The sequence below is a fragment of the Callorhinus ursinus genome, unplaced genomic scaffold, assembly GCF_003265705.2.
Source record: "Callorhinus ursinus isolate GAN/ISIS: 27379988/994484 unplaced genomic scaffold, GSC_fseal_2.0 scaffold3, whole genome shotgun sequence".
Classification (NCBI taxonomy): domain Eukaryota; kingdom Metazoa; phylum Chordata; class Mammalia; order Carnivora; family Otariidae; genus Callorhinus; species Callorhinus ursinus.
The window spans coordinates 19,546,571-19,570,033 of NW_027397065.1; positions in this window are offsets into that span (position 1 = coordinate 19,546,571).

Here is a 23,463-nt window from a genome sequence, read left to right on the forward strand (position 1 = left end):
AGGATAATCCCGTTAGGGCCATTTGTTGTATTTTCAGATGACAGCTTAGGACCATTTTTCTTTCTTTTATCCTGTGGAACAATACAGTAGTATTTTTCTCAAACAAAAAACTCTACAGCTAGCTTAACTTGCACTTAGATGAATGTCTACTGACATGATGGTTTCTCAATTCACTATTTATTTCATACTCAAAATTGTGTTAATGACAAGAAAAGCTATACTTGTATTACAATTATAAAATAGTTACATTAAACTATAGAACATACACAGTCTTTAGAGTCATTGTCATTTTCCCAGGAATAGCTGATACAATAATGAAAATATGACAAAAGAAAAACCAGCCATTGGAGTCACAGGAACCTGGTTTTAAATCATGGCTCTATGCATTTCTAGCTCTTTGATATATGGAATTTACCTGCCTTTATGAATGTATATTTCTTAATCTATATATAGCATAACAGTATCATAACAGTATCATAGCATTTGTGTTAAGAATATATTATACTGTCTAGAATGTTAGCTTTCTTCCTTCCCTCTGTAGTACTCTCATAGAGAGCCCAACTGTCTTTCACTGATTTCCTCCCAAAGAGTGTTTCTTGTATTTGTATACAGTGTTTATGTTAAGAGGTAATATTTTATAATTTACATGCATCAATGAAATTATTGCCTTAAAGGGGTGATGTAAATCATGAAATTGCCTAAGACTGTACATGTGAAACCAAGTTTCTCAATGGAATTGCATGTCTGTCTGGGAGTAGGAGGTAATTGGCCAGTGGTACTTCACTTCTTTCTGTATTTTATTATTACAACATTTCTTCGTGCCTTATACTTTATTTTGGCTAAAATTAGCATGCTCACTCATGCTTCAGAACTTCTCTGTGTTATCCCTTGGGGTGAGAGAAATAGATTATGTGATATGTGTAAACAAGGATTAATTTAATCGTAGTCAAATCCACATTTGCTGTGTGAGTGAGGTTTGCAGAGGATTGTATATATGATGACATTAGGTACAGTTTGACATCTTGTTTTTTGAGGCTAACAATTTTTGAAACATTTAAAAATTACTTATTGTGTTTTGCAAAATCACAAAAAAAGAAATCAAAATGAATTGAACAACAAGTCAGATTTACTTTTAATTGAATGTTAAAAAATGTTTCATATCTATTAGAATAAAAATTAAGTTTGATGTGATTCTAAAAGCCATCTCTATCTTCTTTGCAAATGGCAGTTGTCTTGCCTAGGGATGTATGTCAAAACAGTATCATACTTGGGACATCCTGTTCATTTTCATTCCCAGCATTGTTCATCACTCAACAGCGCAACATTTACTTAGTGGCAATCTATGAACTCTAGAGTAGGTAAGTTTAGTGGTAAGGGTGTGTAGGGGGGGAGACTGGGAGAAAGAAGCCTAGTGACTAGAAATGACATAAGAGGAAATCTTAAGCAATCATACTCATCCTTGGTTTAAGCTTTAGCTATTTTGTGGTAAAAAAAAATAGTTTGGGGATATTGGACTTTATCGAAAATCAATTTACAACTCTCAATTTTTTTAAAGCCTTCACAGAGGGAGATGTGAATTTGACAACTCTGTTAGAGCTAAACTTCTGAGAATAACAGGAATCGACATATCAGTTTAATAAAGAGCAAAAAAAATCCAACCAATGCAACATCAAGGTTTGGGATGGAGTAGAGTAAGTTGGGGATTTTTTCTTTCAGAAGACTAATAACAAGGTAATGTTAACTTGTGGGATGTTGACAGGTATTGGAAACTGGATTGTATAAAAGAATTGAAGATATCATTAAAATAATAGAGATCACATTTGTTTTTAATATCTTGTAAGTGAAAGAGTAGTGAAAGTGAAAGTAATGATGCTTGAAGTCATTAAATGCCTTGACTAGTCAAAGCGTAGAGCACTGTGAGCCATAAAGGGTTATAGCTTCTGCGGAGTCAGAAAATCAGAAATAGAAGCAATACTACATGCCCAGTATAAATGAATTCATTTGTCTGTGACTACGAGCACGAGCTGTCTGCGATTAGAATCAAAACTATGCTATCATAGTTGGAACCAGTAGAATGGGCTTGGGTGCGATTTAGAATGTGAAAAAAATCTGAGTTTGAATCTTAAGATTGTCCTTCAAATTACAGAGATCCTTAAAAGCTTGCTTCCCATAGAAAATTGTATGGTTAAACTAGAAAAGAAAACATGACTTTGACTATAGGTAGGCTAAAAGTCAGCATTTAGGTTTAATTTTAAAAGAACAAATTTAATCATTCTTGAATGATCCTATAAGAATCTAAAGCTCTAAATAGAAGAATGTGGTTTGTGAAAAAATTTCAGAAAGGAACATTTTCATGTGTGTGTATTTTTTTAAAAGAAAGGTAAGAAAGTTATTTAGGGTATAGATTGATTAAAGAGTTAAAAGTTTTGTCATGATCCAAAACTCATTCTGGTTTCAGCCATTGAAGGAGTTTCTATATATGGTTTATTAAAAAACATTTTCCTTAATTAGTCACTGTTTAACCTTTACTATATCCTACATATTCCATTCAAAGATCCATAAAAAGTAACATCATACCTATCTGGCTATTTTGGCTTTATTCGAGGTGGATTTTTTCCTTTTATTTTATAGCTACCCTAAATTTGGGACCATTATTCTCTTGATTTTATTACTTCAGCAGATGCTGTGCCCAGGTTTTGGCTACCTAGCTTTGTTCAGGTTAGATTCTCAGAGGCAGGAATTAAACCAAAAAAAAAAAATTAGTGTGATGGCTAAAATACAGATCAGGCACCTGCTGTCAAATAAAATCAACATGGAATAAATCACCATTGCCTGTGAATCAAAATTTTAACTTTACTTTGGCTTCCGCAGAGCATAGCACAGCACCTGAGACATCATTATGGGATGCTTTTGTCAAAGAGCACCATTGCCCTTTGATATCAGATGCCAAAGCATTTATGTATGGCTGGGATTTATAAGACTTTCTTTGGCTCCATTCTGGTATGATCATGATCAGAGTTTATTTTATTATTATTTGTCTATTAACCATTATTTCATATTTCCTATTAGGTTTGATGAGAGATTTTTAGCCATACAAGTTACCCTTATATAAAAATTTTTAGGAGTACCTAAGTGGCTCAGTTAGTTAAGCAACCAACTCTTGATTTTGGCCCAGGTCATGATCTCAGGGTCCTGAGATCTAGCCCCTCATTGGGCTCCATGCTCAGTGGGGGGTCTGTTTGAGATTCTCTCTCTGTACCCCCCTAAAATAAATAAATCTTTAAAAATTGTTTTTAAAAACAAGTAATGTATTTTGCTAAGTAGATTTTATGAAAGTCATCCAACTCATAAAATAAGAAAAAAATTGATTCAATTGGCAAAACCATACTCATTTCAAAATGTAATTTTTGCTGAAGTAGAATCATATCCCTTGTTTTGAACCACTTAAAATAATGTAATGATATACTCATTCAATTTTTGTTAACACCATTCGGGCATCTACTATATGTAAAGTTCTTTTTTAGACATAGTAATTTAAGACGATGGGTAAGAGTCAACCCTCCTGTCTATAAATTTATAATGCACGGTGGTCAAAGAAAATAATATATGTATACCCATATGCATATTTGAAGGAAAATAATTTAAGTGACATAATATAGATGTTCTCAAAGTTTAATCCTTGGAGATCAGTATCAGCATCGCCTGGGAGCTTATTGGGAATGCAAATTCTCAGGTTGTATCCCAGACTTACTAATTCAGAAACTAGAGGGTCCCAGAAATCTGTATTCTAACAAGCTGTCAAGATTATTCTGTTACATGATCAGTTTGACAATCACTGTGCAGTATATTTACAAACAATATTTTCATATTCAGGAAGTAAAAGAGAGAGTTGTTCTTTTTTATTGAAAGGAAGACATCTTGAGGAGGCAGTTTTGGGCCAAACTTTCAAGGGAAAGTAATAAAGGAATAAAGTCTTATTAAATACCACCTATGAGCTAGAATATTTATTTAAATATTACAATAATCTATGAGATTACTTTCACTTTGCAAAAGAGGAAATGATCACAGACTTAGTGAAATTGCCCAAGGTCACAAACCTAACTCTTGACCGAGACAGGAATTGAAACTTGATATATTAAGATCTCAGTGAGAAGAATTATAAGAAAAAAAATCTTACTCAAATATAGTTTTCTCAGCCTCGTAGGGACTCTAGTAGGCAGAATTCTAAGACGATCTCCATGATACCCAGCCTCTGCTGTATCTCCCAATTATTCATTCAAACAATATCTAGACACTGTTATAAAAGGATTTTAAAAATCAGTTGACCTTACAATATGGATATTATTTAGTTGGGTTTGGCCTATTACATGAGACCTTTAAATCTGAGTCAAGAGGTCAGAGAAGATGAAATCACAGATTTGAAACTTGAGAAGGATTCTAGGAAGCCTTGCTTGTTTGAGATGAAGGGAGCCATTTGGCAAGGGATGTAGTTGATCGTTAGTAGCTGGCAGTGGCCCCTGGTTGATAGCAAGGAAGAGGAAACCCATTCATATGGCCACAAAGAAATGAATTCTGCCCACAACTAGTTAGCTTGGAAGCACATGCTGAACCTCAGATGTTAATTGCAGTCTCAGCTGAAACTATGATTTTGCACTGGTAAGACCTTGAGCAGCGGGCCCAGGTAAACTAACTGGACTCTTGACTCCCAGTAATTGTCAGTTCATAAATCTGTGTTGCTTTAGCCCACAGAAGTTATAGTAAGTTGTTATGCAGCAGTAGAAAACTAATACAGATTTTGGTTAACAGAGGTGGTAAGCTGCTATAATGAATACCTAAAAATGTGGGGAGTACACAGTTGGAACTGGTCAGTATGGAGAATATGGGAGAAATTTGGGGAGTGTATAGAGGAAGCCCAGATTCCCTGAAACATAGTGTTAGGAGAAATATGGATGCTAAAGGCATTGATGGCGAGAGGTCAGAAGGAAATGGAGAACATGATAAAGAAAGCCTAAATAGCCTTGGACAGATTGTGAGTGGAAATCTGGACTTTAAGGATGCTGACAATGAGGGCTCAAGAGGAGGTAATGTATGTGTTACTGGAAACTGAAGGAAGGGTGATTCTTACGTAGAATGCTTAGCAAAATTGTATTCTACGGTTTTGGAAGGAACTTTTAAGCAGTGAACTTGGATGTATAGCTGGGGATGTTATAGGCAAAAATACTGGAGGTCCTGCTTGTTTTCTTCTTGGTGCTTATAGTAAACATGGGAGGGGGGAGACAATTGAGGAAAAACTGGTTAAAATAAAAACAAACCAAACCAAACCAAACAAAAACCAAACCCCAAAACAGAACAAAACAAACAAAGAAACCCCAAATGCTTGATGATTTTGGAAATTAGCACACTATCTTTCCATGTGGCAAAAGATTATAAAATTAAGATTTGCTCTCAAAATATGGCATAGAGTAAAAGCCGAGGGTATGGCTATACAGTCTTTGGTTAAAGTCACAGGAAGATAAAAGATCAATCCCATGAGAGGATCTTTTAAGAGATTGAGGGTATGCCTCACCAATCTTCTCAAACCAGAGCATCTCTAAGGTTAGGAGAGTTGTCCCTTAGCCATCTTAGCAGGAACAAGAACAACTCTCTCTTTCTCTATGTATAAAATCTCCAAAAGATTGTAGTTGTGGATTTTATGTAATGGGAATGAAACCGAGTATAATTCACAGAAGATATTTATGATTCTTGAGAAAATTATATCAACAGAAGCATTTCTAGGTTAGATTTTAGAGGAAACAGGGAGAGGATATGCAATGAAGAGGCTGTCATACACCCAAAATTCTGTTGGGGAGCAGGCTGATAAAATTGTTTAGCTGCTAACACTTTCTACTTGTAATGACTCGGTCAAATCAGGGGCCCAGAGAAGGGATGGAACCGACAGCCCAGAAGGCTTATTCCCAGGCCTTGAAACCTGATCAGAGAAGTCTGGTTGGATTTTGCCTGGCTGGATTTCAAAATTGCTTTGGCCCAATGACTCCTTTTTAACTTACATTTTTCTTCTTAAAATCAACTGCCTATAATTTTTATCCTATACCAATTATACCATTAAAGGTTGTGAGTGCGCATAACTTGGACATATAACTTTATCTTTAGTTCCACATGTCCACAAATACAAAGTAATTGTGACCCAGGATGGGTTATAACTTAGAATCTGATCAGCCCTAATTCAGATCACGTAGATAATGAGATTTAGATGGTGAAATTTTAGACTTGAGCCATTGTTTGAATGGGATGAAATTCTTGGAAAGCTTAGGAAGTGGTGAATGTACTTTTGCATTTGGGATGGGCATGAGTCTTTGGGGTCAGAGGACGGACTTTGTTAAGCTGGATTTTAAGATGGCCTCCAAGATGTACTCACATGTTTACTAGTTATTCAGTCAAACATTCAACTAGTTACTGCTGTGAATGGGTTTTTTTTTTCCAGAAATAATTAAGGTCCCAAATTAGTTTTCTTCTAAACTACCTGGCAAAAATATGTATTATTATTATTTTTTAAATGTCAATTCTGGTATACTTAACATACAATGTTATATTAGTTTCAGATGTACAAAATCATGGTTCAACAATTCTGTATATTGCTCAGTGCTCATCCTGATAAGTGTACTCTTATCTGCTTCGGCTCTTTCACCCACCTCCTCTCTGGTAACCATCAGTTTGTTCTCTATAATAGTCTGTTTTGTTTTGTTTTGTTTTTCAGGCATTTTCTGGGGTATTCACATTGATGTAAGTTGTATCTATGGGACAAATGAGTTTAAAGTCCTTTTACTCCAACCTCTTCCCCAAAAGTAAAAAAAAAAAAATGTATTTTTTTAAGAGTAGATTATTTGTGGAACATAAAGTTGTTTTGAATAGTGGAGCCCCAAATAGCTGATACAAATGGACCACTGTTTTCCTAAATTAAATATTATTTGCTTTCTTCTATATTGTTCCAAGTTATCACACAAATTACCTCACTTCAAGAGATTCCTTTAATTTGTTACCTGAAAAGATAATCATTCCCTCTGTCTGAATAATCTGCTTTATCTTCCATTCATTTTTAGGTCACCATCATTAATGTCAAATGCCTTTTTTCTATTTTTTTTCTCTTTTCTGTTCCTTTTTGTTTTATGTAGTTGTTTTTGGAATTCGCTTTGAGCCCAGAGTTATTTTAACTTAAAAATTCCTAGTTTTTGAAAACATTTTTATGTATCTTTAGATTCTGTCTTAAGCAATTTCATTGTATTCCTTTGTGTATTTATTAAGAGAAACAATTTTAATGTTTTGTTTTAGGTTATCTTTGGTACCTCAGAATTTTGGGGCATTCACTGAAACAGATATATACTCATTGTTTCTCTTGTATTTGCAGTGGTTAGTAGCAGTACATGGGTTCACATGCAACAAAAATTTGACTTTTCTAGGTACTACAGAGATATAGTCCATGTTCATCTCATAACATAAAACTAGTGCCAGCCAAATACTTCCCTGAATTTGACCATCAAATCCATCACCACATGAATTGGTAACCAGATTTTTTTCTGCTGAGAGATCTATCAGCAGAATGGACTATAAATTTAAATTTGACTTAATTAAAACCAATGACCTTTATAAAAGCCGCCTGGACACTGTTAGAGAGGGAAACAAGAGAGTAAGTACACAGACCTTCAACTGCCACATTATATACAATAGCTGATTTCAAATACTTTATTTAAGTACCACATTTCAGATTGATTTAGACTCCCTAGAATGTATGCATGGGAACTTCACTTTTGAAAAGATCTGTTCCTCAAAATTACAAGATGACATTCATTTTTCAAATGAAACCCACTTGGAGGGGCTTATCATTTCCAGGTAAACTTAATTTCTTCCTTTGGTTTGAGTTCTATCTGTGAAGCTAAATTTGTTTAAACCACTCTATAGTGTTGGTAGCACTAGACTTGATTCTCTTTAATTGTGTGATCCCTATCGTAGAATAAAGTTGATTTCTCTACATCATGGATGAGGTATTGGCAGTTTCTGATGTAGGAAAAATTTCAGTGTGGAGAGAAACAGAGATGGAAGAAGAGAGAGAGAAAACTCTAAGATAATTTGATTATTAAATTTTTCTTCTTAACCAAGTTTATTAGCAAAATAGAACTAAAAGCTATTGATGCTCTAAACTTATTTAGAATCTTACCCAGTGGACATTTTCTACATTTAAAAAAAAAGATTTATTTATTTATTTGAGAGAGAGCATGAGCAGGGGGAGAGGCTTAGGGAGAGGGAGAGAGAGAATCTCAAGCAGACTCCCCACTGAGCACAGAGCCTGATGCGGGGATCAATCTCACAACCCTGAGATCATGACCTAAACCAAAATCAAGAGTAAGATGTTTAACCGACTGAGCCACCAAGGTACCCAAACATTTTCTACATTTTAGGGCTTTACCTCCACAATTAATAATCTTTGTTTATGGGTTTTACTTCCACACTTAATAATCTTTGATTTGGACAAACTGTTACCTTATTAATTGTGCTTTTGGTGGTTGTAATGTATACATAGGTACACATATATGCACATGCATTTTGTTTATCATGTGGACTCTCTGAAACAGCCCTAGAAATGTCAGCAAACCTCCTGGAGGCAGGAGGTGAGATTCATTTCAATTTTAAACTACATTAATTCTGAATGAAATCAAGCCTATTTTCACATTTATTATGGTAAAATGGCCTGAGGAAAAAATTGCGGATTTTTAATAAGGGCATTTCCATTGGTTTCCTTCCATTCCCAAAACTCATAAATCAATTCCTGTCTGTCAGCCATTATAAATTTGTCAGTTGTTATGAGTAAATGTGACAGCCAAATACTATTTAAATCTATAAAGTTATATCTCTGTTAGTGAGCTAAACACAATGTTGGCCTCAATGATGCCCTCTTTGTTTTTTAGAGTTTATTTTTTCCAGCTCATTTAAACTATCTAAAACAACAGAAAGACTTTACCCAGATTGAATATATTCCGAATACCAGCGGAGTATATATTTCTTTGAACAATCTAGCAAAAAGTAAAATTAAACTAAAAGTCACAATAAAGAAAGTGGGAATAGCAAGATATTTTATCCAAAGTTTTTTTTTAAAGGATAAAAATATATATTGAACTGTATTATAGAAACAAATGACTTTTAGAATCTTCAAAACTTAACACTTCATATCCTTAACACCTTTGTATACACACGGTAAACATTAATTTTGGTGTAATAAAAATGTGATTTAATACCACATCTACAGCTTTATGCATATTCTAAAAGTCTCAGCAGACTAATTAGAAGTATCGCATTTTATGGAATGAGCATTCCTCCTTATTTTCTTGGCCTCTAACTACTGTGTAAAATTTAAATAAGGGATGTGTGTCTACAGAAGAGAGAAAGGTGGAGAAAATGCGAAATAGAACTGCAATTAAGCTAATAAGGTGAATGTTTTGGGTCTATAATTTTTGCACCAACGAAAATTCTTTAGAAGAGTCACAGTGAAAAAGTGATGATAATCAGACAAGTAAGATTTTTGAACATTACAGAATTTATGACAGTATCCAAGGCAGTCATTCCTTAGGCCAGCTGAATAGATGTTGAGAAACAGTCAATAGTACTAATTTGTGCTTATTTCTTACTGCCAGTCATGTAGCTCTGTAATTGAAATGCTCAGTAACAGTTTTCTACCGAAATTTTAATGATGCCCTTTATAATTCCCTTTTTAATGCAGTTCCTGAACTTTAGAAAGGTTCCTCACTGCCAAATGTCAGTTCATTGTGAAGTGCTACATTGGAAAACCTTGTGCTTAATAAAAAGAAAAAAAAAGTAGTATTGTTCATTGTATCTGTTGAAAATCACATTGTCCAGTCATGTGCTAAAATTGTTGATCAGTCCTATTTTACCGAAAAAAAAAAGGTAGAGGAAAGATTACTTAAAATTAACAATTTGTTTTCTAATGAAACAATTGTCATGTGCAAATTATCTGAAAAGAATATTTTTAAAGTAATACTCCCAATTAATTTATTAAATGGCATGTGGCTGTCATAAACAGCAATTTTATAGTTACTTAGAAAACTCTAAAAATTATTATCATGGCATTTACCTCTAAAATTTTCCAGATAATTACCAGATAAAATCCACTGATTGTCACTTTTTACCCAATTCATACCTTCTGGGATAGTATTTTCTCTTTTCTTGTATATTTTAGAATCAAAAGGCCCCTTTGCCCATTCTGCTTTTTTGATCTACTGTGCAAAATCATGTGAAACTGGAATTCCTGATATATACAAGTTACTAATTTGCATTTGCTAAAAGGAGTGCTTGAAGAGCAGAAAGAGACCACCAGAATTTTTCAGAGTAAATGAATTATTTACTTTGCTATTATTTTAAAACTGATGACAAATTGACAGTTTTGTAATCTGGATTCTGCACTGAGCAAATATAGTTTAAATTTAGTTAAGGGACTGAATAGTGTTCATCTTTTGGACATTTGGACATTTATTAAGATCCCTAAAAGTAGGAGATCAAAATTAAAAGCCAACTGCAGTCTTATTTATCATTTCAGAGAGAAGGTTTATTATAATGTATTCTGTTTATACCTATTTAACAGTTGTGTCTGCGGACTTATTGAACAAAGGTACATGTGTCTTTTGGGATTCATGGCTTTGGAGACATTAGGACTTTTAGATTTGCTTTTCTTCTGGAGCTCTGTCAGAAGTCATTTATGGGCAAATTATTCTGATTAGGAATAGATCGTTTCTCAGGACTGCCATAAAGTAAATCTAAATGTCTCAGCTGTGTTTCTGGTCCAGCAACACCCTCATTAAAGAAACACCACACAGTTGCTATGTTGGCAGCCCCAATTTTAAACACCAGTCTAGGCTGCATGCAAAAGAGAATAAATTGCCTTCTTATTTTCTAACGGTCTGTAGTGCTTGTAATTTAGGATTGAGAGGCTCTCTGAGAACAATGTCCAGAAGCATAAGCTACTTCTCCTGTAAGAGTGTGATACCTGTGGAACAGATGTCATTAACTACAATTCTCAATTTTTCACGTTTGACAGGCAAAGCCAAATATTTTAGGCATTATGTGACCATTCTTAATAGGTAATAAGTGAAAATACTCCCAAGTTAAATCTCATTTCCCAGTTTCAGAGGACTTCATTATCCTTAGTAAAACTAATAAGTGTAATGTGAGAAGAAAAAAAAAAACCTGAATTTGAACACTCAAGATACTAAAAAAATTAAGATTTCAGTGGGGCTTCAGTCATGTCGTAGATCAACTGCAGTGCCTTTTTTGCAGTGCTGATTTTAGAATACAGGCTCTATAGTTTGTGTTTTTAACCAAGACAATCCCTTAGGGTTTGAAAATATGAGAAACTGGCCCTGTCAGAAAGCAGACTGCTTAGAGGTAAATTTTCAGTATCAAATTCAACCTTATTTTTAAAATGTGGCTTTTGGGGGTAGTTGTTTACCACTTACTATGCTCTCTCTAGCTGTCATTTGTGCTGACCTGCTTTCAAAATGAGGAAAATTATATATGTCTCAAAGCTAAGGAAAAATACCAGAAGTGAATGAAGTAATGTGTTTTGCCATAGAATTCCATGATGAAAACTGAGCAGATATTAATCCATTTTAATTACCTATGCACATACCATGGATTCACATAATAAAGCAGAAAATGAACAAAAGGCCTGTGCATGATAAGAGACACATTATATACATTTTGTATTAAGTTTTATGTTAGTAATTGACCTCACTGACTTTATCCTTTTTATCATAATGACATTATCACTGGACTAGGACCTTTGAGAATACTTGTAACATTTTGATTCTTTGTTGAGAAGAGGAAGAAAATGTTCAGTTCAGCCCAGCAGACATTTAGTGAGCACTTACTCTGTTGCAGTCACCACATGGACCCTTAGGTGCACAGTGAAGAGAACAGTTTCTAACTCCGATTTGCCTTATACTCAAGAATAATTTACATTTGTATCTAGACTAGAGTGCATGTTCAACTCCTAGGTTCTTTCCAGCTAAGAACAGTAACAACAAAAATCAAAACTACTAAACAAAAATCTACAAAGGATGCACCAAACATCAAACCACTAACAGTTTCAACATGAGCATTTTGTTTTCTTTCTCCGATCCTCTCTTCACTACAACTTTCTCACTACATAAATAAAATTACTTAAAATTTTTCCAGTCAAGAAGCGGAAGTAATGGAAATTAGGTAATTCATCTGGCCTTTCCAGAGGCTTTTAACAGGTGTGGGAGAAGGAACCCAGACCTCTGGCATTTTATTGAATGGAAGAATTGAAATTAGAAGACTGTGCCCTGAATCTGGCCTCAACACCTCCTATTTATGTAACTTATTTCTATAAGCTGTATGACTTTGGAGAAGTCACTTAGATTTGTAGCACCATAACCAATTCACCTATAAAGTGGTCTATGATACTTTTTCTTCCCACCTTACGAGATTGAAATGATCAATAAATGAAATAATATACAAGAGCAAACACAATTAGATATCTCAGTTGTGTAATAAATAGATTTTAATGTAAAATATCCCCCTGATATTAACTATTTCTCATATTAAGGAATGCCAAAAATTCTGAATGATCAACAAATGGAAGTTATTAATTTTTATAGATTTAGTTAACATGGTATTTTTAGAAACCAATGTTCTGAGTTTTTTTTAAGTTATTATAATCCCAGGTAATCCTTAAAATGCCCTGATTTATACTTTGAAGATTAAAAAAATATTAAATGTTGTTATTTTGATGATCTCTCCCAACACTATTAGTCATTCTACAGTCTCACTGGCAAAGTGCAGGCTCTAGCAATAGAAGTAAACCGTGCTGGGGCGCCTGGGTGGCTCAGTCATTAAGTGGCTGCCTTCGGCTCAGGTCGTGATCCCAGGGTCCTGGCATCGAGCCCCACATCGGGCTCCCTGCTCCACAGGAAGCCTGCTTCTCCCTCTCCCACTCCCTCTGCCTGTGTTCCCTCTCTCGCTGTGTCTCTCTCTGTCAAATAAACAAATAAAATCTTAAAAAAAATGAAAAAAGAAGTAAACCCTGCAAATGGAATGGTCTTTCAAAGGAGCTTCAGTGCCCAACTATTATTGATGTCATAGAACATGAAAATTGAAGCCAAAGAATTTAATTCCAAAGCTTGAGAGCATATTCTAATCATTGGATTTAATTCAGTTGTCACTATAACTATTATATGAAAAAGATTTATATCACCAAGGTAATAAATATATAAATGAGAGTGGCTTGGCAGATCAATGGAAGAATAATGTTTACTAAAAATTGAATTCTTGTGGTTTTAGAGGTAAAAAAACTTTGTAAGGTCTGGGCCGATACATATTTGCTGTATTAACTCAGCCGTGTAGATATTTTGGCTTATTCACATAATTGAATGTAACTAATTTAGAATTATATTTATCGTTCTCTTTAGATAGAAAACAGTATCTATCTATTTTGAAGGTCAAGATGCAGGTTCTAGACACTTTTTGATAGTTTTGAATGAGGCACTGGGAGTTGCTGCATTTGCCTGTCCATGTGTCCCCCCGAAAGGCTTTATACGACAGCTGAGGACAAACTGACATCAATGAATGAAAGAAATTTCACAGATACAAGGAACTTATGAGGATATGGGTCAAAGGGTCAGCTGATGTTTGACTTATGAATCTTGTTCGGGAAATACCAAAGGAGGGAGTTCATGTGAAAACTTCCTACCTTGAGCTTTTCTTTCAAGATATGTCAATGAGTTTTTCAGACAATGAATAAAAAAAAAGGAAAGATCAGAAAAGGTGACATTTGCTTTGGATTTGGGATATCGTGCTTTTATCGGAAGAGTGGAATTCTGACAAAAAAAAAAAACAAACAACAACAACAAAAAAGATTTCTGGTTTGACAGCACAGCTCTTGCACTCCAGGTTGCAATGTCTGAGTAAAGGCGATTTGCTGACATGGAGGAATACTGGTCCAGACAGTTGGTTCGAGGGTGAAAATGGCAGGTGTGGTAAAGGTGGCAGCTGAATATTAATCGCCCACAGGATTGTATCCCACTTGTTCTCTTTCAAATATAAGCTTTAAGCCACAAGATGACTTTCAAGTACCGTATCTCTCACTCTATACACTTTTCTCGGATGCCCAGAACTTCTAGTCAGATTTACATGTCTATTTTTTTAATTAAGCTATTAGTGCTAATAAACAGTAATAATGAATCAAATACCTTCTTTTCATTTTTATCCATTTTAGACCTTGTAACACAGAGTAAGTAGTAAGATAGGAAAAAACAGATTTTGTAGTCATAAAATCAGACTTGGAGTGTTTGTTCCAGCATTGAAAAGCCTTAGATTTTCTTAAAATCATAAAATCTGAGTTTCGGTTTCCTCTTCTATAAAATGGGAATAATGATTTTAAGCACATCTTAGGAGAGTACATATTAAGTAAAATAGAATTTTGAATTCTCTGGACAATTACCTGGCAAACAAAAACTGTCCAATGTGTGTTTGCCCAATTCTCTTCTTACAGAAGGAATGAGAGACACTTCTGATTTTATCTACCTGACTACTTATTATAAGTTTGCTTACTATCTCATGAGTATAAGAGAAACATCTTATATCTCATTTTTCTCAGTGTTCACTTTCTTTCAACTTGAAAGTGAAGTGTTCAATCAGAATCCTATGTGAGTCTTTTTTAAGGATGACAGTTTTGTGCCCTTGTTTTCTCCTTCATTGTATGCTTATTTTTTAGTGTAAACAAAATATATTGTTTATTATGTTATTTATTCTAATATATTTAGAATTAATTTGACAAAATTTCCTAACACTCCTTAAAAAGTTAACAGCTGTAGGCAACAGAATTTCATTTCACATTTTCATTTTACAACATCACAGTATAGCATATGTGATCTCCCACAGTGTGGCAAACTTGTCAACAGTTCATCAAAGAGCAGATACATTCCTCATGATAGAGGAGAAACAATCCTCAGAATGAGACAACTATAATTTCACTGTGGTTTTTTTTTTTTTCCAGTGAGCTTTAAGTGTTATTTTCTGATTAACCCAGTGAGGGTAATTCAGAATTTGGTGTCTATTTTTCAAGTCATGTGAGTGAATATTATACAAGGGCCCAAATTTATACATTTGTTAACATTTAAATGTAATATTGAGTCTTTATTTGCACTAAATGAAAATCAGTTATTGATGATAATGAAGAGGCAGTGCTATTAATGGAAAAGCTGTAGGCTATAGAGTAAAACAAAACTTTAAGTTCTTAGTATCACTAGCTGAATCATCTTGAGAAAGTAATTTAACATCTCTAGGGCTCACATTCCTCATCCATAAAATGGATAATGATAGTAGTACCCACCTTATAAGGTTGGTTTAAGAATAAAATGAGATGAAGCTTAGAAACAGCACAGTCTCTGGGACACTATAAGCACATACCTTGATAGGTATGTTTTGTTTTCATTATGATATAATAATAATAACCATATAATTTTTATTCCGACAGAAACATATTTGGAATGGCATGGACATTAATCTAGTTAAGTGTTCAGTTGATATTAAAGGCCTTATTTGTGCCATCTGCCTTTTTGGTAGTAGTGAGATACTGACTTGCTCTTCAGTTATAATACAGGATACTGGCATTCAGGGGGTTTTGTTGGATGACAGAACTGTGAATTATCTGCTAGCTAGTTTCTTTCAAAATTGATATAAAGTATCATCTATAAAGCATTCTTCTTACATAAGCAAACAAAATCTGAATCTGATCAAGCCTCTAGAGATTTTATATTGTAGATTTTTTATATGTACATATTATTTTAAAGTATTTAGCAACATATTAAGCTCGTTTATATGTAATGAAATTTCAGGTGATTTGGATTTTCTAAAGTCCATGGAAAGTGTAATAATATCTAAGATATGGTAATAGAAGGAGTGCAGGGAATAGAAAGATGCGCAGATTTAAGAGAAATTAAGTAGAGCAGTTGCTAGGACACGATGATGCGTTGCAGACATTATTAGAGACCGGAGCTGACCAGGTTTTCCTAGCTCCATAGAAAAGATTACTACAGGTTTGATGGCTCCATAGAAGGAAGAGCAGATATGGGTGCAGAGGGAGGTAGTTTATCATAAGGACAATTGGTGGCATGTTAAAGTTGAAGTGCCTGTGGGATATCTGGAATGAACTTGAAATGGCTTAAATTTGGAGAATGGTTTAGGCTGAAGATACAGTTAGTACAAACCAAACAACAAATTAATAGATCAATAAAACATTTTCTAAATAAACTACTTTGTTTTTTTTGGGGGGGATCCCACATAAAAGTGTTGTATCTTCTGCAATTAGCTGAACTGTTGATAGCTAATACAACATTTTTATTACAGATATTCTTTCCTCGTGAATAGCTTTATTTTCTTAATCCATTATTTTCTTATATGTTGGGAATGTCTATACACCCTTTAGGGAAGAAAAAGTAATGCTTAAATAAGTTAAATTTGGTGAGCATACTTTGAAAAATATTTTCCAGTTGTTTACCAAAAGGAAAAAAATTAATTGCTTTACTGAAATGAAAATATTTTACTTTTTCTTTTAAAACCAGGCTTTGTTTCTCTTGCCCTTCTCCTGTGGAGAAACAGCAGGGAGTAGATTTTTTTAATACAAGAATTCATTATCACCCTTGTATTACCTCCCTGTGGTTTCTGGAAAAATGCAATCCTGACTACAATTCCTGGCTGCGGTGTTTGTCTATGCATGTTTTGAAAATGATTGTAGCTATTTTATGTCATCAGGCCTCTAAATTATACTCTTCAAAAAGTTGCTCAACTTATTTTCCTCATCTTTTACCTTGGTAAAAGAATTTTAAGTCCATGGTTTTTGTGGCCATCTTACACATTTTAAGTATCCACCTTATTTCCTTTTCAACCACAAAATTATTTCTGCATTATGGAAAATAGGTTTTCTCATTGTACCACTTGTCTGCCTCCCCCCAAATTCATCCAAAATCAAAGCTTTGTTATGGTCTTAAATATTAATAATTCATCACTGAGATAAATTTAGAAATGGAATTTGCTGAGGTAGAGTACAAGAAAATCTATATGGAAAAGATAAATCAGCTCTTACACTGAAGAATTTTGTGGTGAAGAAAAACTAATATAAAGAATTGTAATAAGTTCTTTGCCAGTAAGAAGGATAATTGAAATAGTTGGAAGTTCAGTAAGAGTAAATAAATCCTGGGATTAATGCCTCATGCATGTAAAGTAAATTATTTCTGGTTACCATTTAGTTCATTTGAAAATAATTTACTTTAGATACCAACATAGCTGGTATACCTTAACGGCAATATGGCATAGATAATTAAGGATCATTTTGAATGAGAATAAGAATGAATTACAGAAAGAGAAGAAGATGACAGCAGAGTAGAAGGACCCTGGGCACACCTCGTCCAACAAACACAACTAGACGTCTATCAAATCATCCTAAATACCACAGAAATCGATCTGATGACTGACAGAACAAACTCCACAAATAAAGGGAGAGAAGAGGCCACATCAAAGAAGGGAGGAAGTGCGGAGAAGTGGTTTAAGGGAGAACAGATCGTGGGTGCTTTGGAGGGGAGGAGGCCATGGTTGCAGAGAAGAGTGAGAGGGGAAGAGAGAGGAAGAGAGAGAGGCACACACACAGGGAAACACACAAGGAGAATGTCCCCAAACCCATTGACTTGGAAAACAAGAGGACCTGAATTTCATGAGTTCTTGCAACCAACAGTACTTAAACCCAGGAGTTTTAAAGGTCAGTGGACTTGGCTAGGATAGAGCCCAGAGGGCACTGCTCTGCTCCTGGAGAGAAGGCAGGCAAACAACCTGGGAACAGACAGTGCTCAAACAGTTATCTGAAGAGTGCCTGGAGCACGTAGTGGGGAGATATTTTGCTCTTCTCAGACTGCTTTCTTGAGAGGCAGCATTCATGGAGACAGCATTCATGGAGACAGCTTTCCTGGAACAAAGGAGCTGGCTGGTGCCATTTTCCTTCCCCACCCCTCAGCATAAACACAGAGTCACCTGGGGGAAGCAGCACAGCACCAATACTGGCTGCCTAACTTACATACACCAGCCCTACTCCCCTGTGCTCTGGTCAGACGGCCCTTCTCAGTCACTTGCCTCAGTCCTAGTGCTGCAGTGGGCTCTTCCCCCAGAAAACCAGCACAAACCCCTGCCCACACCACATCTCCCAACCAGAGAGGTCTGTGGGGCCTCAGTTCTGGTGGAGGTGGTAGCAGGTCTTATTTCACGAGCAGAAGCAGAGCACAGCTAGTTAAATCTCACTACATTCAGGCTAGGGACCAAGCACTGCCCACAGCAGGCAAAAAGAGCCTCTGCAGATGACTGGCTTGAAGGATAGAGCAGCCAAACACAACAGCACCGTGCACACAGCACACACTGGAGACACTTCCTGAAGTGCCAGGCCCCAGGAACTACATGACCTCTTCTTCATAAGGCCATTACTTTAGGGAGCAGGAGACAGAACTGGCTTTTCTAATACGCAAAAGGCAGAGATTTAGACAAAATGCGAAAATGGAGGAATTTATCCCAAATGAAAGAACAAGATAAGGCCGTGGTCAGAGAACTAAAAAACAGATATAAGTAACATGCCTGACGGAGAGTTTAAAACAACAATCATAATGATACTCCCTGGCCTTGAGAAAAGTATAGAAGACTTCAGGGAGACCCTTACCACAGAGATAAAAGAGTTAAAAAAGATTCAGTCAGAGGTGAAGAGTGCAATAAACGAGATTGGAAAGAGGCTTGATGCAATGAACAAGCTGGAAGAAGCAGAATGAATTAGTGACCTGGAGTGTGAAATAATGGAAAGTAATGAAGCTGAACAAAAGAAGGAAAGAATTAAGCAACACAAGAATGTAGTTGGGGAACTCAGTGATTTCTGCAGTTGTGATAACATTCATATTATAGGAGTCCCAGAAGAGGAAAGGGGGGGTAGAAAATATATTCGAAGAAATAATAGCTGAAAACTTCCCTAATCTCGGGAAGGAAACAGATATCCAGATCAAGGAGGCACAGAGAATTCCCATCAAAATCAACAAAAAGAGGCCAACACCAAGACATTGTAATTACATTTGCAAAAATACAGTGATAAAGAAGAAATCTTAAAAGCAGAAAGAGAAAAGAAGTCCTTAACTTACAAGGGAAAACCCATAAGGCTACCTGGAGATTTCTCAACAGAAACTTGGCAAGCCAGAAGAGGGTGGCATGATATATTCAAAGTGCTGAATGGGTATAGTCTGCAGCCAAGAATACTCAATCCAGTAAGGCTATCATTCAGAATAGAAGGAGAGATAAAGAGTTTCCCAGACAAACAAAAACTTAAGGAGTTTGTGATCCCTAAACCAGACCTGGTTCCACTCATAGAGTGGAAGGAGAGACCAAAAGTGACAAAGACAAGAAAGGATCAGAGAAAATCTCCAGAAACAAGAACAAGTAATCAAATGGCAATAAATCAATAGTTGCTTTGAATATAAATGAACTAAATGCTCCAATCAAAAGAGATAGGGTGTCAGAATGGATTAAAAAACAAAAATAAAAAAAAACAAGACCCATCTATATGCTACCTACAAGAGACTCATTTTAGATCTAAAGACACCTGTAGATTGAAAGTGAGGGGATGGAGAAATATTTATCACACAAATGGATACGAAAAGAAAGCCAGAGTAGCAATACTTATGTAGGACAAACTAGACTTTAAAACAAAGACTGTTAATTAGAGACAAAGAAGGGCACTATATAATCATAAGGGGGACAATCCAACAAGAAGATAAAATAATTGTAAATATTATGCACGCAACATGGGAGCACACCAATTCATAAAAGAGTTAATAATAAACACAAAGGAACTACTGATAATAATACAATAGGAGGGGATTTAACACTTCACTTATATCAAAGGACAGATTATCTAAACAGAAAATCAACAAGGAAACAATGCCCCTGAGATCATGCCCAGAGCAGAAATCAAAAGTTGGCCGCTTACTCCTCTGAGCCACCCAGGCATCCCTCTACCAAACACTTAAAGAGGAATTAATACCTATGGTTCTGAAACTATCACAAAAAATAGAAAAGGATGGAAAACTTACAAATTCATCCTATGTTGCCAGCCTTACCCTGATTCCAAAACAAGATAAAAATACCACTAAAAAAGAGTAGAGGCCAATATTCCTGATGAACACAGATGCAAAAATTCTCAATAAAATACTAGCAAACTGAATCCAGCAGTGCATTAAAAAAATTGTTCACAATCAAGTGGGATTTATTCCTGGGTTGCCAGGGTGGCTCAGTATTCACAAATCAAACAACTTGGTACACCATATTAATAAAAGGAAGAATTGGAACCATATCATCATTTCAATAGATGCAGAAAAAGCATTTGACAAGGTACAATATCCATTCATGATAAAAACCCTCAACAAAGTAGTTTTAGAGGGAACATACCTCAACATAATGAAGGGCATATATGAAGAACCCAGAGTAAATATCATCCTCAGTGGGGAAAAACTGAAAGCTTTTCCTCTATGGTCAGGAACAAGACAGGGATGTCTATTCTTACCACTGTTATTTAACATAGTACTGGAAGTCCTAGCCATAGCATTTAGACAACAAAAAGAAATAAAAGGCATCCATATTGGTAAGGGAGAAGTAAAACTTTCACTATTTGCAGATGACATGATAATATATAGAGAAAACCCAAAAAACTCCATCAAAAAACTGCTAGAACTGATAAATAATTTCAGTAAAGTCACAGGATGTGAAATCAACATATAGAAATCTCTTGTATTTCTATACACCAATAAATGAAGCAGCAGAAAGAGAAATTAAGGAATCAATCAATCCTTTTTACAATTGCACCAAAACCAGTAAGATACCTAGGAATAATCCTAATCAAGGAGGTAAAAGACCTGTATTCTGAAAACTATAAAACACTGATGAAAGAAATTAAGGGTGACACAAACAAATGGAAAGACATTCCATGCTCATGGATTGAAAGAACAAATATTATTAAAATGTCTATACTACTCAAAGCAATCTTCAGATTTAATGCAATCCCTATCAAAATACCACCAGCATTTTTCACAGAGCTAGAACAAACAATCCTCAAATGTATATACAATCACAAAAGACCCCAAATAGCCAAAGTGACCTTGAAAAATAAAGCAAAGCTGGAAATACCACAATTCCAGACTTCAAGTTATATTAAAAGCTGTAGTGATCAAAACAATATGGAACTGGCACAAAAATAGCCACATAAATCAGTGGAACAGAATAGAAAACCCAGAAATGACCCCACAACTATATGGTCAATTAATCTTCAACATTGCAGGAAATAATATCCAATGGGAAAAAGAATGTCTCTTCAACAAATGGTGTTGGGAGAACTGGACAGCAACATGCAGAAGAAAGAAAATGGATCACTCTCTTATACCATATACAAAAACAAATTCAAAATGGGTTAAAGACCTAAATGTGAGACCCGAAACCGTAAAAATCCTGGAAGAGAATACAGGCAGTACTTCTTTGACATTAGCTATAGCAAGTTCTTTCTAGATATGTCTCCTGTGGCAAGGGAAACAAAAGGAAAAATAACCTTTTGGGACTTCATAAAAATAAAAAAAACTTTTGCACGGCAAAGGAAACAATCAACAAAACTAAAAGGCAACCTACAGAATGGAAAAAGGTATTTGCAAATGACATATCTGATAAAGGGTAGAATCCAAAATATAAATGGAACTTATAAAACTTAACGCCCCAAAATCAAATAATCCAAATAAAAATGGGCAGAAGACATGAATAGATATTTTTACAAAGAAGACAATCCAGGTGGGCAACAGACACATGAAAAGATGCTTTACATCACTAATTATTAAGGAAATGCAAATCAAAACCACAATAAGATATCACCTCACATCTGTGAGAATGGCTGAAATCAACAATACAAGAAACAACAGATGTTGATGAGGATGTGGAAAAAGGGGAACCCTCCTGCACTGTGGTGGGAATGCAAAGTGGTGCAGCCACTCTAGAATATAGTATGGTGGTTCCTCAAAAAGTTAAAAATAGAACTACCCTACAATTCCACAATTCCCCTACTATGTATTTACCCAAAGAATACAAAAATACTAATTCAAGGGGATACATCCCCCCAGTGTTTATAGCAGCATTACCTACAAAAGCCAAATTATGGAAACAGCCCAAGTGTCCACTGATGAATGGATAAAGAATGTGGTATGTATATACAATGGAATATTACTTAGTGATTAAAAAGAACGAAATCTTGCCATTTGCAGTGACATGGATAGAGCTAGAGTGTATTATGCTAAGCGAAATAAGTCCATCAGAGAAAAACAAATACCATATGATTTCACTCATATATGGAATTTAAGAAACAAAAGAAAGCAAAGGGAAAAAAGAAGAGAGAGAGTGGCAAATCAAGCAATAGATTCTTAACTGTAGAGAATAAACTGATGGTTACCAGAGGGGAGGTGTGTGGAGAGATGGGTTGAATAGGTAATGGGCATTATGGATTGCACTTACTGTGATGAGCATTGGGTGTAATATGGAAGTGTTGAGTCACTGTATTGTACACTTGAAACTACTATTACATGGTATGTTAACTAACTGGAATTTAAATAAAAAATGAAAAAAGTGAATCAGAGTGGATTTGCTTGGCAGTTTTTCTCCTTCATTATGTAAAAATTTTTGTAAAAGGAAAAGACTGAAGGGAAAACTTAGTCTATATTTACAGGTGTAAGGTTTCCAATTAGTTAAATGACTGATGTCTTGACATTTTCTGAGTAATGTAGAATTTTTCCTTCAAATACAATCTCAGTATCTGCAGTATTCCTGATATATTTTACTTTGACATTGGACATTAAGGATATTTAAAAAACAAAGAAGGTGGAATGGAATAACAGAAGTAGTACCTTTGAAGATCCTAAAGACTGTTACCTCTGAGTAAGCTTACAAAAGAAAGGAATGAAGGAAGAAAAAGGAAGGGAGAAATGCCCTAAAATATTTGAACACCAGATAAAACTGTCATGTTGCTAAAGGTAGAATTTTTATTTGACAAAAGTTTACTTTACCTACTTAATTTAGTACATTTTTTAAGGGTGAAATAAGGTAATTAAAATGTCTGGATTTAATTTTTAGCTCCATGAAAGACCAACCTGATGATATGAATATGCTGGGAACCTTAGAAGGAAATTTGGACATAGATGCATACTTTATATTTCAGAAAAGTAAATTCTGATGAGGCAAAAATTATAGGTATGGTCCAATGACATGGAAGTGGAAGGCCACAGAAATTCTAAAATTAAATCTCTTTAGTTAGGAATCTCAGATTTTTAGATCTTT